The following is a 16,608-nucleotide window of genomic DNA, read 5'->3' as shown; positions in this document are numbered from 1 at the left end:
TCTACCACTGGGTCACAACCCTGGCCCCAAATTGTACATATTTTAAAGCGTATAATTATATGCATCAATAGGCTGAATTACATCTCATTGCTTTCTTTCTTTTTATTTATTTATTTATATATGACAGCAGAATGCATTATAATTCTTATTACATATATAGAGCACAATTTTTCATATCTCTGGTTGTATACATTGTATATTCACACCAATTTGTGTCTTCATACCTGTACCTGTAATGATAAAAATGATCATTACATTCCACCATTGTTAATTACCCCATGCCCCCTCCCTTCTCCTCCAACCCCTCTGTCCTACCTAGAGTTCATCTATTCCTCCCATGCTCTCTGTCCTTATCTCACTATGAATCAGCCTCCTTATATCAAAGAAAACATTCGGCATTTGGTTTTTTGGGATTGGCTAACTTGACTCATTGCTTTCTGAAGAGCTCTTCAGTATTGTTTCTTCTTTTTTTTTTTTTTTTTGGTACTGGCGATTGAATTCTGAGACACTTGACCATTAAGCCACATCCCCAGCCCTATTTTGTTTTTAATTTAGAGGTAGGGTCTCACTGAGTTGTTTAGTGCCTTGCTTTTGCTGAGGCTGTGTTTGAACTAGAGATCCTACTGCCTCAGCCTCCCTGTTGGGATTATAGGCGTGTGTCACTGCGCCTGGCTATTTCTTCTTCTTCTTTTTTTTTTTTTTAAGAAAGGGTCTCACTCTGCCTAGGCTGACCTTTAGTTCCTGTGCTTAAGTGATCCTCCTGCCTCAGCCTCCCTTATGGCTGGGATTATAGGTTGACCACCACACTGGATTCTCCTTCATTTTGAGTAACTGCAAATTTTCTAGGATAATGCAATGTTGAGTGTGCCTTTAATTTCACCCATTGTTTTTTCCATCTTAGACATTGTAGGTTTCACATCTAGAATTTGATTTGGATCTGTTTAACACATACAGTCTTCTTAATTTTTTAAGACATTGGGTACAGTCCTCCCAACCTCATTTTTGGTACTAGTGATTGAACCCAGGGTTGTTTTACCACTAAGTCATATCTCCAGCCCTTTTTATTTTTTATTTTGAGTCGGGTCTTGCTGAATTGTGCAGGCTGGTCTCCTGACTTGTGATCTTCCTGCTTCGGCCTTCTGAGTCACTGGGATTACTGGCAAGCACTACCACACCCAGCCAGATACAGCCTGAATGCCCTTGTCTACTAATTTTATAATTGGTATCATTTCTGGTTCAGTTTTGGTTGATTTTCTCTTCATTTTGGGTTGTGTCTTCCTCTTTTCTTTGCTTGTCGTTAAGTTTTATTTGGATGCCAGACCTTATACATTAACTTGGGTGGGTGTTGGGTATTTTTAAATTTTTATAAATATTCTTGAATTTTGTTAGGAGACAAGACTAAGATTATTAGAAGTACTTTGGTTATTTCAAATCTTCCTTTTAGTTTTGTTAGGATGAAAATAGCATTTCTTCTAGGGCTGATGTTTCTGCTACTGAGTACTTCACCTTATGGTCTGTGAGTTCTGAGGCTCTCTGCTCTGGCTGTCAGGAGAAGACACACTTCTGTCTTTGTATGAGCATCACAGACTGTTCCGTTTAGGGGTTCTTTATTTAAAAACCTCAAGTAGTGTGATGATTGTACTCTGCTGGGTGTCCCAGGCCCTTTGCAGCTGCCTGGGATTCTCTTTCCTGATACTTTGCCCTATGTGCTCTAGCCTCTTAGCCTCTTTGAACTTGGGCCTTTTTCCCACCAACTCTGGGAGATGACTGACTATTACAGCTTTTTCGTTGCTATGACCAAAACACCCAACAAGACCAACTTAGAAGAGGAAAGTTTATTTGGAACTTTCAGTTTCAGGGATCTCAGTTGCTGTGGGCCCAAAGTGAGGTCACACATCATGGTAAAAGGATGTTATGGATGAGCTTTGCACCACTCACAGAGGCCAGGAAGCAAGGAGTGGGAGGGGGGGAGGAAAGGGCCACAGGGAGATGAAACCTTCCAGGGCTCGCCCCCAGTGACAGCCCACCTGCCTACAGTTACCTTCCAGTCAGTCCATTCAGACTAGGATGGACTGGTTTATGTTGCAGCTCTCAGAGACTCATTTTACCTCTGAATATTTCTGCATTAACAGGAGCTTTTGAGGGATACCTCATCTCCAAACCTTAACACTGAAGCCCTGAAGGTTATCTCTCCCCACACTGCCACTTGGGACCCTCCAGGCACTAAACTGGAGCACTTGTAGTATTCACCTCACGTTTCCCTTGGGGGGGGGGATCCTGGGAGGGACCACTGTGCTTGTTACCTCATGTCCAGTGTCTTGAAAACTTGCTTCATGTATGTCCAGTCTTAATTGTTGGTGATAAGGTGAAAGAGGAGAAGACAGACCTGTTTTCCTCCTCTACTCTGTTTTCACATTCTGCATAGAACACTGCAGTGACCAGGTGTTTGTGTTTTTTTTCCCTCATCCCAATTTCCCTGTGGACATCAGTTGGGCATCAGTTCTGATACTGTAGTGTCAAATCCCACAGGTTGAAGGCTGAGTGCCCAAGACTGCCCCTGGTTCAGACACTAGTTGCAAGTCTATGTCACTTGTTTTCTGACTGACTGGCTATGAACTGGGGTTCCTATGTCTCCCTCTTCGGGTTGGAATAATTTACTAAAACAGCTCACAGAACTCAGGGTAATTCATGGTTGCTGGTTTATTATGTCAAAGGACAAACAGCAATTTAATGAAAAAAAAAAAAAAAAAGTTTGGTGTTAGGGGTTGAAACCAGGGAGCTGCCCATGCCAACCATTTGTTCTAACAGTGAGCTATAGATTTAAGATTTTTTTTTATTTTATTTTTTATTTTTAGTTCCAAGGAATGAACCCCAGGGTGCTTAACCACTGAGCCTTTTTATTTTGAAAAAATAACAAGGGTCTTGCTAAGTTGATTAGGGCCTTGCTTGGTTGCTGAGGCTGACTTCGAACTTGTTATTCTTCTGCCTCAGCTTCCTGAGCAACTGGGATTTTAGGTGTGCACTACTGTGCCAAGCAAGTTTCTAGAGTTTTTATGTAGTTTAGCTGTCTCTCCACCTCTTTCCTGGAGGTTGGTAAGTGTGGCTGAGTGCTCTAACTCTGCATTCACTTGGACTTCTCTGGTTCCTGTTCCCATTCTGAGGTGACTGTAGTCACCAGAAGACATTGCCATCACTCAGGAGGTTCCCAGGGTTTTTGAACACAGGAAGACCAGGAGTGTTCCATATCATACAGGGGAAGTCTGGCTGATGTTATTCCACCTTGGCTGAGAGCAGAAGTCTAGATATCTTAAAAAAGGAAATACAGGGATTTGTTATATTCTCTTTTTGTTGGAAAGCATTAACAGTTATTTAAAATGCATATATGTGTACGCGTATGCATATATGACCCCTGCCCTTGGTGCTGAGGATTAAAACTAAGGCCTTGTGCATGCTAGGCAAGCACTCTACCACTGAGTCACATCCCTGCTTCTTTTTAAAATATTGAGGTAGGGGCTCACTATGTTGCCTCAATATTGCCTCAGTCTCCCAAGTTGCTTTAAATATAGGCATGTGCAACCTCACCTGGCAAGTGCTTACATGATGTTTTTTTTTAATCCCTGTTCAGTTTCTTCTTTTTTTAAAAAAATACTTTAAAAAAGTATTTTATTTTTTAGTTGTAGTTGGACACAACACCTTTATTTCACTTATTTATTTTTATGTGGTGCTGAGGATCGAACTCAGGGTCTCGCACGTGCGAGGCGAGCGCTTTACCACTGAGCCACAATCAGCCCTGGTCTGTTTCTTTTGAAAACAGCTTTTTTTTTTAAACAGCTGAGCTACATCCGTAGTCCCCAAGGCTTTTTAACTTTTAACTTTGGATTTTATGCATACAGAAACATTTTATGAATAGAACACAGGTTGCATATCCCTTATCTGGAATGTCTGGGATCAGAAGTGTATCGGTTTTGGAGCTTTTCAGATTTTGGAATATTTGTGTAGACTTTACAGGTTGAGCATCCCTGAGCTCCCAAAACCAAAATGCTCAGAAATTTTGAACTCTTTTGAGGGACAGTACCGTTGGTCAAAAAGTTGAAATTTGAAAGCACCCAAAGTGTTTAGGATTTCAGATTTTTGGATTCGAGTTTCTCAACCTGGCTTTTACAAACCAGAATACCAAGTTTTATGTTTTTGTATAGCTACTATTTATTTCAGTATTTGTGATGATGTTTTTGTTCTGATTTCATTGCTTCTTAAAATCTGATGACCATAGCCCAGAGATCTCCAAATGATAGTTATTTTGAATTAATCACTTGCTGAAAAAGTAAATAATTTAAGAATTATTATGGGGCTGGGGTTGTGGCTCAGTGGTAGAGTGCTTGCATAGCATGTGTGAGGCCCTGGGTTAGATTCTCAGCACCACATATAAATAAATAAAAAATAAAGGTCCATCAACAACTAAAAAAAAATAAAAAATAAAAAAAATAATTGTAATTAGTGTACTTAAGAGTATGATTTAGGAACTACGCTTGTAATGTATGGTACCTCTGTCTTGCTGGAGAGTGTTCAAATGAGAACATGAGTTCCTTTTGAGGTACTTATGGAATATTTACTGTGTCCTGGGAAGTTTCAGTTATATATTAAATGCTTTTCATGTGCCATATAGTGACATTCCTGAGCTGAATTGGGAATTGATGTCTCAGCTGATGAACTCTGAGTTGTCTGGTCCCCTGCCTGTTGGCAAAAGGTCAGTTTTTATGGCATGACAATTCTGTGCAGCATCATTAGTGGAACTGAGGTTGAGGGTTGGGGCTGTAGGCTCCTTACACTGTTAAAGCAGGGTGTAGACTTGAATAGCTGTTTTATCTGGTTTGTCAAGTTTCTGGATAATAATCAGTTCTTAGAGTTTTTTTTTAAAATTAATTAATTAATTTATCTGTTCTAATTTTTTAGACATGGCAGCAGAATGCATTTTGATTTATAGTACACAAATGGAGCACAAATTTTAATTTCTCTGGTTGTACACAAAGTAGAGTCACACCATTCATGTCTTTATACATGTACCTAGGGCAATGATGTCCATCTCATTCTGCCATCTTTCCTACCCCTCTTAAGAGTTTTATTGCTGTAAAAAAGCATGTTCAAAAGGGCTGGGTTGTGGCTCAGGGGTAGAGCGCTTGCCTAGCATGTGTGAGGCACTGGGTTCAATTCTCAGCATCAATAAAAATAAATTAAAAAATAAAGATCCATTGACAACTAAAAAAATACATTAAAAAAAAAAAGCATGTGTATAAAACCACATTTTTTTTTCTTTTTTGGTACTGGGGATTGAACCCAATGGTGCTCTACCACCATGCTATATCCCCAGCCCTATTTATTTATTTATAGGAGAAAGTCACTTTTAATTGAAAAATAAAGCAGTACATCTCAAATACGATGTTTTGAAAAAACAATATAGACTGTAATTTGTTGAGAAAAAGCTTTCCTAAGTGGTATTGTGAAATTCAGGTATCAGTATTAAAATACTTTCCCTCCTTTATGCTGACAAATATTTAAAATAAGAACTTTATTTCCATGAATTAAATGTACAGGTTTATCCCTATTTCCAACCCACTGACCAAATGAAGGGAGATTTTAAACAGTTATTTCTATACTTGAGTTCCCAGATAAAAGCAAATACCAAAGTCAGTATTTTCCTTATGAAAAACACCAGACAATTAATATTTAACTCATTCACAAAACTTCAAAACAGTTTCATCAAGATGATCTCCACAACAATTTTCCTTTAAAGAAGTCTGCAAATTTCAGAATGGTTGAAGTAAACTTGCTAGACATGTTAAACTTTGAAAGAAACTACTAAAGTTATTGTTTTAAACTGGAAAAATAACTAGGTCAAAAGTGTCTTTTAAAAAAAAATTTTAGTTGTATATGGAATCAGTGCCTTTTTAAAAAAATACATATTTTTTTTAGTTGTCAATGGACCTTTATTTTAATTATTGATATGTGGTGCTGAGAATCTAACCCAGTGCTTCACACATGCTAGGCAAGCATTCTGCCATTTATCCACAACCCCAGCCCACCTTTATTTGTTTTTATGTGGTGCTAGGATTGAACCCAGTGCTTCACACTTGCAAGGCAAACTCTCTACCACTGAGCCACAACTCCAGCCCCAAAAGTATCTTTAAAAAAAAAAAAATTATACAGCGTTTCTTAAAATTACACTCATTAACTGTAGAGAAAATGTTAAAGCATACAGTAAACATCACTCTTACAGTAACAGAACAAGGCATTTAAAATGTATGGCTTTTTGTGTGATTGTTATTACCACATAGTCATTACTGTTTGAAAAAGTTTTTTTTCTAAATAAAACTTCACTTTCAAAATTAACATTTTTATTAAGCCAAATTTAAAAAAATGTTCACTGTAGAAGAGTCAGGAAGGGTTTTAAGAAAACCAAAATAGCTGGGCCTGGTCGCGGTGGCAAATGCCTATAAATCCCAGTGGCTGGGGAGGCTTAGACAGGAGGATCACGACTTCAAAGCTAGCCTCAGCAATAGTGAGGTGCTAAGCAACTCATTGAGACCCTCACTCTAAATAAAATATAAAATAGGGCTGGGGATGTGACTCAGTGGTTGAGTGCCCCTGAGTTTAATCCCCGGTACAAAAAAGAAAAAAAGCCAAAGTATACCATTTTATACAGTATATGTATATATTAGCACGAAACTGCTTCTGAGAGTTTGATCTTTTTGTAATTTTAAGGGAAGCATAAACATTGTGTATTGAATGTCAGCAAATTCACTTTATCCTTCTTTTCTGTGATTTGGCCCTTCTACACAATACTTTATGGTTCCCATTTCTGAATATTAATAACAAACTAGTTTTGACTCCAGAGTAGTGAAACTATGGCTGGTAAAATCTATTTTCACTATATTATAGTCACGCATTATTTTTGAGAATATCAGATGAGCACCCTATAAACAGGTAATTAATTGTATGTAAACTCAGGTTTTTTTGTTTTTTTTTGTTTTGTTTTTGGTGGTGGTGGTGCTAGGGATGGAACCCAGGGCCTTGTGCATGCTCAAGCACTTTACCAACTGAGCTATATCCCCAGCTCTACAGTGAACTTTCTTTCTTTTTTTTTAAGAGAGAGAGAGAATTGTTTTTCTAATATTTATTTTTTTAGTTTTTGGTGGACACAACATGTTTTATTTTATGTGGTGATGAGGATCGAACCCAGTGCCCCGCGCATGCCAGGCAAGCACGCTACTGCTTGAGCCACATCCCCAGCCCCTACAGTGAACTTTCTATAGAATTGAAATTATTAAAGAAATCTCACTAGTCTTCAGAAATACTAAATGTTATAAAAATACAATTTTCTTATAGTTGAATACTTCAGCTATAATCTGTGTTTAAACATTTCCTTTGGATTCTTCCATGTAGCTCTTCAAGTTTTCATTCTGCAACTCTGACAACTGGCTCAGATTTGTTAAGTTTATACCAATTACATCTTTCAGAATTTGCTACTTGTGATACCTGTGTACAATAAATAGGAGAAACTGCACCAAATTTCAAAAGCAACATAATAATAATGAAAAATTTAAAAATACATAACACAAGAAAAAGATAAAAGTACAACAGGGATTCCCTTTTTACCAATACATTAGTAGAATATAATATTTTTATGCTAAAGTAATGTCATAACTTTGGTTTTTTAACTTGTCAAGAGAATGAAGTTTTTAGGTGACCCAACCTTTATTTTTCAGTTAAAAAATTTAAAACAGTAGACTGAGTTATGCCAGGCGCTGTGGTGCACACCTGTAATCCCAGTGGCTCGGGAAGCTGAGGCAGGAGAATTACAAGTTCAAAGCCAGCCTCAGCAAAAGCGAGGCTCTAAGCAACTCAATGAGACTCTATCTCTAAATAAAATACAAAATAGGGCTGGGGATGAGGCTCAGTGTCTCTGAGTTTAATCCCCAGTACCCACACCCCATTCCCCTGCCAAAAAAAGACTGAATTACTTTTTTTAGAAAATATTTATTTTTTTTAGTTATAGGTGAACACAATATCTTTATTTTATTTTTATGTGGTGCTCAGGATCGAACCCAGTGCCTCATGCATGAGAGGTGAGTGCTCTCCCTCTGAGCTATAATCCCAGCCCCCTGAATTAGTTTTTAAATGGTCACTTCATGTAGTTTTCTCCTTAAAGGTGGCACTTGCAGGTACAGAGATGCAGAGATATCTACAAGCTTCAGATGTTTACTTGAAAAGATTCTTCAACAGCACTTTGATATTGGGTTTCCTCATCTAGCAGAAGATTTACAAATTCTAATTGAACATGTCTTTGATTTAGATGATTAACAAAATTTCTAGTAATCTGGCTAGGATCTCCCCAAGGAAGAGATACAAATAGAACATGTCACAGGAACTATGTATGACATGTTCTATTTGTGTCTATAACAGGTGGTTACTGTTACAGTGATCAAGTAAATCTTTCTGGTAAAATTTGACTCTTGACACAAGGACACTCAAAGGTGGGATGCTCAGAACTTGTATTCTCTTGATAAGTTTCCGTGTTATCAGATGTGAATGTTTGACTCCTATTATTCTTCCCTACTGAATCTTGTTTGTTAATTTGTTTGCTTTACTTATTTATTTATTTTATGTGGTGCTGAGGATCGAACCTAGTGCCTCATATGCACAAGGCAAGCGCTCTACCACTGAGCCACAACCCCAGTCCCCCTGCTGAATCTTGATCTGAAAGTTTGGAATGATAGGAGAAACACCACACCATATTCATCCTGATACTTCTTACAAGATTTATAATGCTGTCTCATGGGATAGGATTTAATCTGGTTTGCATAGCATCTACAACTACCAGAAAACTTTCTCATAATATTTTCAAGATCTAAGGCCTGGACATGCTGTTTCTCTTCTAGTCACATTCCCACTAGACAAGGGACAATATATTCCACTTTCTCTCATTGCAGTCAGTAAACATTTTCTACAGAAAATGGCCCAGGCTTCAGACAGATTGGTGTCTTGGCCATTGGGGTTGTGAGGGGGGCTGGCATAAAGGAACAAGGCTGTGGTGGCAGGGGTGGCCTAGGGCCAGACTTCCTGCACAGACCCATTTTTTTTTTTTGAGACAGTGTCTTGCTAAGTCATTGGGGTTCCCTCTGTTATTTATTCAGGCTGATGTGGAACTTGATCCTCTTGCCTGAGCTTCCCTCGCAGCTGGGATTACAGGTGTGCGCCACTGCACGGGGCTAAAATGTTCATTTTAAAGCCGATGAAACAAAGGTTCATAAATGTTGAGTCATTTGCCCAGGGACATACAGCCTGTAGGGAAGTCACAGTCCAAATTTAGGCAGCCAGAGCTGGGCGCCGGTTTGTGCTATTGTGCCCCAAAATTTCCCCTTACTCTTGTTCCATCTGAAAAGAATTGCCTCCAGACACTGCTTTCCCTGCAGCCCTCTCGGTGGCACTTGTACCCCTGTGTCCCTTGCATTACTGTACCCAGAAGTGGAGTGTCCTTCTGTGTCATCTTGCCATCTCTATACCTTTCTTCTCTCCTGCTTAAAAACACCTCCCATGAGCTTGCTGTTATTACATTATCCTTGCAGTACTGCCTTTTGCTATGATCTTTTAAAACAGATTGCTCTTGAGGGTGAAGGCCTTTATCATTATGCATTTGCCCCTCTTTTTATCTCTAGTAATGCTTCCTGCCCTCAGATCAATATGGCTTGGCTAGTTTTCTTCTTGTTAGTGTTTGAATGATATTCTCACCCCCCCCCCTTTCTTTTTTTACTTTCAACCTTTCTTTATTCTAATATCTGGGTATGTGAATGGGTTTTATCTAACTCCTAAAAGCAAGCCTTTAGTTCCATTTAATGTAGTTATCGATATGTTTGTATTTGACCTATTCAGTTTTCTATTTAACTCATCCATTCTGTTGTTGTTTTTTTTTTTTTTTCTCTCTCTCTCTCTCCCTCCCCCCCGCCTTTGGCTTTATTTTGTATTGATTGTCTTTATTATTATTCTTCACTTTCCCTTGGTTTGGTAGTTGTGTTCTTTTTGTTTATATTTTGTTTTGGCAGCGCTGGAGATCCAGCCCAGGGTCTCCCACATGCTAGGCAAGTGCTTTACCATTGAACCATACCCATAGCCTCCCCATAGTGTTTTATTTATTTATTTAGGTAGGTGTAGATGGAGACAACACAATACCTTTATTTATTTATTTTTTTGTGGTGCTGAGAATCGAACTGGATCCTGCCCGTGTTAGGCAAGCGCTCTACTGCTGAGCCACAATCCCAGCACCCCACCATAGTGTTCTTTTAAAACAACAACAACTTTCTCTTAGTGGTCATCCTAGGGATTGAAATTTGCATTTTTTATTTCCTCAATCTAATGTTAACTTGGTGCTTTTACCTGATGGCTGGACAGTGCTCCTTATTATGCTTAGCTGCAGTGAGCCCTCCGGTCCCCAGTGTGCCATTGCTGTTACACATTTTAATTCTTAGAATAACCACAATCTTACACAGTTGCTTCATTTGGATTTACCAAGATATTTGCCTTTTTTATTGCTCTTATTTCTTTTGTGTACCTCTTAAATTTTTGTCCGGATTCATTTTTCTTTTACCTAAAGAACACCCTTTGATATCTCTTTTAGCATGGGTCTGCTAGATGAACCTGTGTTTAAAGCAGTTTTTATTTCAGCTTTTTTTTTTTTTGGTACTGGGAATTGAACCCAGGGCACTTATCCACTGAGCCATATTCTCACTCCTTTTTAAAAATACATTTTCTTTAGAGACAGAGTCTCACTGAGTTGCTCAGGGCCTCACTAAGCTTCTAAGACTGGCTCTGAGCTTGAGATCCTCCTGCTGTAACCTCCTGCTACTAGGATTGTAGGTCTGTACCACTGTCCATGGCTCAGCTTTGTTCTTGGAGGTCTTTTTTTTTTTTTTTTTTAAGTTGTAGATGGACACAATGTCTTTATTTATTTATTTTTATGTGGTGCTGAGGATTGAACCTAGTACCCCATGAATGGGAGGCAAGTGCTCTATTACTGAGCCACAACCCCAGCCCTTCTTGGAGGCCACTTTTAAGGGACATAGAATTGTGATGTGCAGTTAGAGTTGACCTTCAGTTTTTGTGGGTTCTGCACCTGCAAGGAAAAAAAAAATTGCCTCTTTACTGAACTGATACAGACCTTTTTCTTGGTGTTGTTCCATAAATAATACAGGGTGAAAACTATTTACAAAGCAGTAACATTGTATTAGTTCTTATAAGTAACCTTGATATGGTTTAAAGGGTATAGGAGGATGTGTTTATTTTGTATGCATACAAACATTTTCTATAAGGGACTTGAGCTTTCATGAGTTTTGGTATCTTCAGGGTGTTCTGGAACCAGTGCTCTGCAATATTGGACCACTTACAGAAAAGGGGGACCACTGTACTTTCTTTCTGTATTTCAGAGGTATTTCATTGTGTTCTGCCTTATGATTTTTCTAGCAGTGGGTTAACAATCAGTATAATTGTAATCTGTCTTTTTTCCAGGTTTTAAAATTTTGAGCCATTTTATTGTAATGTCCCTAGGTGTGATTTTCCTTTCCTTTTTTTTCTTGCTTGTTGGGGAATCAGACTCAGGGCCTTGTGCCTGATAGGAAAGCTCTCTACCCCTGAGCCCATACCACTCGCCTGCCTTGGTGGTTGTATTTTGTTTTTAAGATCTAATCTTGCAGTTATGTTGTCTAGTCTGCCCTTCAACTCCTAGGCTTAGGTGATCCGCCCACCTCAGCCTTCTGAGTAGCTGGTATTTCAGGTACCTGTCACCATGTCTGGCTTTTTTACCTGGTTATTTTTTAAATATTTATTTATTTATTTTAGTTCTCGGCGGACACAGCATCTTTGTTGGTATGTGGTGCTAAGGATTGAACCCGGGTCGCACGCATGCCAGGCTAGCGCGCTACCGCTTCAGCCACATCCTCAGCCCCTACCTTATTTTTTATTGTGTGTTGTATATCAAATTTACCATTTGTAAATCTGTTTAAAAATAAGTTGAGGTTCAGAATAATATCTTTTTTTTCTAGGGAAAATTTGTATTTTATCTGTTAGATACAAGCACTCTGAAATTACCTAAATCCAAATTCAAGAACTGAGATGGTTCAAAGCTGAGCTGAAGCCCCTTTTGTTTTATTTTTGTGGTGCTGGGAATTAAATCCAGTGCCAGTGCATGCTAGGCAAGTACTCTACCACTGAGCTATACTTCAGCCTCTGAAGCTCCTGGGCGAGTCTGCCTTTTTCAGCCTCGTTCTGAAGATATAGGCTTTTGAGGGCACAGACCAGTGGAATGGCGTTCACTGACTGCTATCTTCTTCCCTCCCTTCATGGCAGACCCTGGATTCTCTGCCCAGATGCATGATTCAGTGTCTTAGTGTTTCAGTACTCTTCTCTGGAATTGGCACATCCCTAGTGGGGAAAGGTGACTCTATAGCCGAGCCTCCTTTTGTGAGCCTCAGGATCTCCTGAATTCTGAACCTATGTTGTTAGTTTTCTGATTCCTACATGCAGATGCTTAATAAAATGTTTTGCTCAACTTCTGGTTGTCCTTTAGTGGGAGGGGTCCGAATTACTTCGTCTAGAAGAGAAGTAGTTCCTACCTTTCTGTTATTTAGTCCAGTAGTTTCTGAAGTTTTGTGATTTCAGTGTTTATGCAGATCATTCTTCCCAGAGCTACCAGGGATGGCTACGTAGGTTAAACCACACAGTGACCCCCTCTTTCAGATGCCATAGGTTCTTAATTCCTTACTCCCTCTCCCAGGGCTGCTATTCTCAACTTGTATTGATCACTCCATTCCTTGAGTTTCCTTTGTTTGAAATTCCTGTCATCACAATTTTTCAAACTTAATATATTTCCTCCTCCTTGATTGTTCCAGTTCACCCCTTCCAAAATTCTAGTTCCCACTGTCTTTAACTTGTAGTGTATTGACCTGCCACTTTCCCCCATCACTTTTTTTGGGGGGGGGTACCAGGGGTTGAATGTAGGAACATTTAACTACTGAGCCACATCCCCAGCCCTTTTTATTTTTTATTTTGAGACAGGGACTTGCTAAGTTTTTTAGGGCCTCACTAAGTTGCTGAGTCTGACCTTGAACTCTTGATCTTCCTGCCTCAGCCTCCCATGTCATTGGGATTACAGGCATATACCACTGTTTCTCCCCACGCCCCATCATCCTTATGTCTTAGATTTAGTAGTCATTGTAACAGGTTCTCTCCTCTATTCCCTTCTCTTCATCTTGTTTGATCTCCTTTCTGACTAAGCCATAATCTGTGTCTTACCTTGGATTGCCCCAGAAAACAGAGCTTAGGACAAAGCTTACATTCTAATCCTTTATTTGAAGTTTTGATTTTGTTGGGGAGAAAATGAGGCAGGGAAGGTGGGAAAGTAAATACAAATGCTTGGTATCCCACTGGCAACAGCTTCACAAGCACCTGTGTGGGCAAGGCATGCTGGAATTTAGAGAATCAGGGTTCCTCTCAGAACATTCCAGGGGTCAGCTATGTGGGGAGGACAGCTGAGATATCTGTTTATTTGGCTCTTTCCCTTCTCCTGTCTTTTATTAGTCATTGTTGCCCAGTGGTCTCAAATACTCTATGCTTTTGTGTTTGTTATTTGGAGACACAGTTGAGTTTGAATCTTGGAGTTTCTGCCATTATGGGCTTGAAGAAGGCCAGCCTTTACCATGGGTGAGGTATAGATGGGTGGTGTTGGTAGGGCTGAGACACTGGTGACTCACGGTTTTAGGGTTCCGCAAGCTTGCTAGCTTTTGCTAGAGTTGCTGGGCTTCTGCTGTGAAGTTGAGCAGCAGGCAAGACTGTGGAATGAGGGGAGGGGGTGAGACCTGCATCACGTGTGGCTGATTGTCATCTGGCTTTTGCCTATGCTGTGCTTGCTTCTGCAGCTGAGCACAGCTATAGGCATCATCAAATTTAAGTCTCGATTTAAAGTCAAAATGTCCTTGTCCATTACAGGCTGTATTCTGTTTTCTGATTTTAGTCACTCAAAAACAGTTTATTTTTCAATTTAATTAATAATTTAATTTTGCAGTGTTGAGAGTTGAACTCAGGGCTCTTTTGCATGCTAGGCAAGTGCTTTCCCACGGAACTAAACCTCCAGCCCCTAGACAGTATTATTTTTATCTATTTTTTTGGTACTGGGTGTTGAACCCTAGGGATGCTCCACCACTAGCTGTATCCCCAGCCTTTTCTTTTTGAGTTAAGGCCTCTCTAAGTTGCCCACACTGATCATGAACTGGGGATCCTCCTGCCTTAGGTTCCTGAGTTGCTGGGATTATAGGTATGTACCACCATGCCCAGCTCTGGACAGTAATTTTAATTTTGTACTTTAAATCTTAAATTCTTTTTTCCCACCTTTCTTTTATTTCACTGGGGAAAAAGTTGAAGCACTTACAAGTAAACTTCTACAAGCTTCCAGTGCCATGTGTGATCCTATCTAGTGCCTGCACCTCATACTCTGCATACTTCTGTAATTTCTTCTCCCAAGGGATGGGAATTAGACCCCATCCGCTCTGCCTATTTAAGGATATCACTCCAGTGATGTGTCCTTATTTTTGTCATCAGACTTTTCTTCTTTTTTTTGTATCATTCCTATCAGTTTAAAATTTTTAAAAAATCATTTTGATTATTGTTTATATTTCATCTTCTACTTTTTTTTCTTTGATTAGTACTATGGATTGAACCAAGGGTGCTTTACCACTGGGCTACACCCTTATCCCTTATTTATTTATTTATTTTTGTTCCATACTGTAGCACACTAATGACTAATTCTAAAATGAAAAACTATAGTTAGAACTGAGTTTTAAATTGAATTTTCCAAGTATAAATGGCTGAAATCAGGTAGAGAAAAGACCATCTGAGCAGGGGAATTGCCTGAGCAGGTAGGAAGGAGGTAGAGTATACATCTTTATGTAGAGCACCTCATCTGAAAAGTTAACCATATTTGGGACTAAAAAGATGAGATACCTACACCCTGGGAATTTTCACTCTTTGAGGGAAAAGATTTATTCATAGGAAATGAAAGCAGTTAAGAACAACCATTAGGGCTGGGGATGTGGCTCAAGCAGTAGCGCGCTCGCCTGGCATGCGTGCGGCCCGGGTTCGATCCTCAGCACCACATACAAACAAAGATGTTGTGTCCGCCGAAAACTAAAAAAATAAATAAATATTAAAATTCTCTCCCTCCCTCCCTCCCTCTCTCTTAAAAAAAAAAAAAAAGAACAACCATTAACTTGCTGTCCATGACCTTTAATCCTACAACCCTGGGAGCATGGTGGAAGAGATGGGCCAGGAGCTAGGCCTTCACTTTTTTTTTTTTTTTTAAAGTATTTTTTGTTGTTGTAGATGGACACAATATCTTTATTTAATTAATTTCTTTATTTTCTTTCTTTTTTTATGTGGTGCTGAGAATAGAACCCAGTTCCTCATGCATGCAAGGCAAACGCTCAACCACTGAGTCACAACCCCAGCCCCTAATTTATTTATTTTTATGTGGTGCTCAGAATTGAACCCTGTGCCTCACACATGCTAGGCAAGTGTTCTACCACTGAGATCTGGAGAGTTTAAACAACTTCCCCAAGAGCTCAAGTGGTAAAATGGGAAAACCCAGCCTGGGGTGACTTAATCTAGATCCTGTATTTCTGGATTATTATATACCACTTCCTAGATATGGAGGTGTCATCTAATTTTGTGTCATTCAAGAACTGGGGAATCTTGAGCAGTTTATTTAAAACTTTAAGCCATAATTGTATACCTACTTATATTCTCAGAGTGTAGGCTTAGCATGTTCTCAGTACAAAACAGCAACAAAGAGTTAGGAAGCCTCTCAATATCAGTGCAGAAGCACCACACCTCAAGTCTTTCTTAGCTTTAGCCTTGCGGGCTACTGAGGGTTGGTCCCCTTGTTGGGGTTTCTGGGTCTGTGATGTGTACCCAGTTCATAAGAGTGGAAGGGCAATTTGACCACCACCACAAAGGAGCTGGTCTGTTCTGGCTCAGTTCTCGGCTTCACTCTCTTGTTCCACGGGAATTGCAGGAATCCTACCCTCCCTGATAGGAAAGTGTGCTGGACCACTCAAACTTAGTGGTTTAAAATAACTACTGTTTTGTGATATTCCCCCCATCCTGGTTGTTCTGCTGGGCTAGCTGGGGTTGGTGTTGTCTGGTGGCTCAACATGAAGTTGGGACTGCTGGGCCATTTTCCTTCTCCATGTAAGTCTCAGGGCCTCTCCTTTTCCAGTGTGGGATCTCCAGCGGGCTGGCCAGATACCTTGGTGGCCAGGGCTCCCATAAGCAAACATTCCACTGAAGCAGGAGGCAGAGATCGCAAGTCCTTTTAAAGTGGAGGTCCAGAAATGGCTCAGTGTCACTTCTGCTACATGTTCTTAGTTAATGTGAATCATGGACCAGCCCAGATTTGTGAGAGGTGACTACACAGAGGCATGGGAATATGTCTTTTGACAGCAGAGTAGTCTAAACTACTTTTAGAGTGAACAGGAGCCTATTAAAAGTTATGTCAGGGTGACAGGTGTGAAT

At 39.7% G+C, this 16,608-nt stretch overlaps 1 protein-coding gene and 1 pseudogene across 2 annotated transcripts in view; one reads left to right on the top strand and one right to left on the bottom strand.

The window, feature by feature from the left end:
• Nucleotides 1-16,608, top strand: part of Rcor1 (REST corepressor 1) — a 132,875-nt gene that overhangs the window by 16,483 nt on the left and 99,784 nt on the right. The window lies entirely within an intron of this gene.
• Nucleotides 8,246-10,154, bottom strand: LOC114101559 (E3 ubiquitin-protein ligase RNF138-like; annotated as a pseudogene).

The sequence above is a fragment of the Marmota flaviventris genome, chromosome 2 (assembly GCF_047511675.1).
Source record: "Marmota flaviventris isolate mMarFla1 chromosome 2, mMarFla1.hap1, whole genome shotgun sequence".
NCBI lineage: Eukaryota > Metazoa > Chordata > Mammalia > Rodentia > Sciuridae > Marmota > Marmota flaviventris.
Note: the sequence above shows the minus strand (reverse complement) of the source record. Positions and strands in the feature narration are given on the sequence as shown.